The sequence below is a fragment of the Bactrocera tryoni genome, unplaced genomic scaffold, assembly GCF_016617805.1.
Source record: "Bactrocera tryoni isolate S06 unplaced genomic scaffold, CSIRO_BtryS06_freeze2 scaffold_25, whole genome shotgun sequence".
Taxonomy (NCBI): Eukaryota; Metazoa; Arthropoda; class Insecta; order Diptera; family Tephritidae; genus Bactrocera; species Bactrocera tryoni.
This window is the reverse complement of record NW_024395977.1, coordinates 16331369-16333788: the sequence shown is the minus strand read 5'-3', so window position 1 is coordinate 16333788 and position 2420 is coordinate 16331369. Positions and strand designations below refer to the sequence as shown.

The window sequence follows — 2420 nt, the reverse complement described above, 5'->3', positions numbered from 1 at the left end:
AGTAAGAAAAATATTTATTTGTATAGTATAAGATGTTAAAAGAAAAAGATTAAAAATTTATTCTGTCGAGATTCGAACCTGTGGTAGCATCTTGACTTTCCAAGCGCTTACTATCAACACCACCATTGACACTTGGGTTGCGCTGACTTAAGTATGGTTTGGATATGCATGTACATAAGAAACATACGACGGTTCTAATAATTTTGTTTAAGTATAGAAATATGCTTTTGTAGAACATTTGCTTTTGCAAACATACAGACAAAAGTGCAAACAACTTAATATATGTATGTATGCTTGTTTCGCATTTTGCTTCTACGCCGGTCAAATTTCTATACAAAAATCGGCTGAAATGTGGGAGAAAATAAAAAATGGACAACTAGGGCAAATAATTTTAAAAAATTTATTGACAATTAAATATAAATGAAAATACATGTAAATTTACTTAAATTTATTTAGATTTATTGAAATTTCGTTTCGCATTTTTCGGCACTTTCAAATTAATTAATATAAGTAAAATTCGCGACTTAACCCGCACACGTCTTATTCGCGCAAAATTTCCAACTTTATGAAAATTGGCGCATTTATTGACACTTCTATTTTATGTAAAGTTTAAAACATGTTTACATATGAATATATAATATATTTGATTTTGGCGCAATTATTGACACTTGTCTTAATATACAAAATTGGGCCAAAACGAAACAATGAAATACATAATTACTTTTGCATGTCAATATGGAAATGCCGACGGCAAAATGCAAAGGCATATATTGCACATATGTACATACATGCATACAAGCGATTTTTTGGTTGAAAGCAAAAATTGAAGCATGAGAAATTGAAATGCCGACGGCAAAACGAAATTGCTTACATTCGTACATTGCGTATGAATCATGAAAATATTATCATAATGTTTAGGTAAATCTTTTATATATTTAAAATGAGTTATTATAAAATAAGATCAAATTAGCATTAAATAATTTGAAAAATAATAAATCAAAAATAAAAGAGTTCTATATACATATTTCCATCCTATGGAATATCAAAGAAATCATTTTATAAATACATATATTTCTGTCTCTTCATATTCTCGGTTAGAATATGTGAGAGAATTGTAAAAAATGTTAAAATTGCGAGGCGAATTCCGACCTAAAATCTTAACAAATGCGGTGAATTCCCTAATTTGAATCTATCAAATGTTCGCAGTCGAACCTGCACCTTCTCTATACTTTTAAGTTCTCTGGTCAGTCTTCATTTACTTTCTTCGCAAATCGACCCGCGATGACGAGGTGACTATTCACATGTGTGCGCATATGTATGCTTGTATGCTTGTGCATTATTGAAGTTATACTCCTTTTTCTTCCTTTGTCTTTCATTTCTGCGAATTCTCAACTATTTTATGTGAGCTTTTGTTGAAATAACCTGCGTTGGCCGTTGAAAAATTAAGGCTATACTTTACAGGATTATTTCTGTAGCTAGTCTTCATTTACATTTTTTGGAAATCGACCCGCGATGACGAGGTATATCGTTTTATCTGACAGCGTGAGGTTTAAGAAGTTCATTTCTAATTTTGTCTTGTGGCATATAAGAAATGATGTTTCTTCGAAAATCGTTCGCTTACAACGGTTAAAACGACTTCTGTGTGGTGATTTTAATGAATAAATTCCTTTTTTTTTTTCTTTTTTTTTTTTTTATAATAATACCCAACGATGACCCTCCTCCCGCCCAACCGACGCGAGGGGCGCAATCCGCGAACGAGCGGAATTAGCCGAGTCATAAAAGGCAAGAGAGTTATAAGCGTTGCGATCTTAAGCTGCTCAGCTACAGAAACAAAAATTTCAACAGCCGAAATTAAGAATTAGATTAAAGTTTATAATTATTAAATGTTACTTGTTAAGAGTAAATAAAATAATTTTTTTAATGGTAAAGAGTGAGTCTGTTAGATCGAATGTGCTGGAATGAAAATTGAAATCATGACATATACGGCGGAATGGTTCGTTTAACTCAAAATTTGTTCTAGAAAATTTTAAAAGTAAGGGTCTAAACTGCCTGGTAGGGCGAGCGGGAACGGTAAAATTTATATCAGATAAGAGAGATGGGCTACAGACTGACCCATTCATGAGTTTTACAAGAAATATTATACCAAGCATCTCCCTACGACTAGCGAGTGCCGGGAGATTTATAAGTTTTAAACGGTTAATGTAAGGGGGAAGATTTAAACTGGAATCCCAATGCAAATGATTTAAGGCAAAAAGTAAAAAATGTTTTTGAACGGACTCTAACTTTATCCGAATGGACTTGGTAACTAGGGTTCCAAACCACAGAAGCATACTCCAATATAGGCCTCACCAGAGATGTAAAAAGAATTTTTGTGGTAAGCGGATCTCTAAATTCTTTAGACCAACGTTTAACAAAACTAA

At 32.5% G+C, this 2420-nt stretch overlaps 1 pseudogene; it reads left to right on the top strand.

The window, feature by feature from the left end:
- Nucleotides 1-1444: 1444 nt before the first annotated feature.
- On the top strand, nucleotides 1445-1647 carry LOC120781055 (annotated as a pseudogene).
- Nucleotides 1648-2420: the final 773 nt, after the last annotated feature.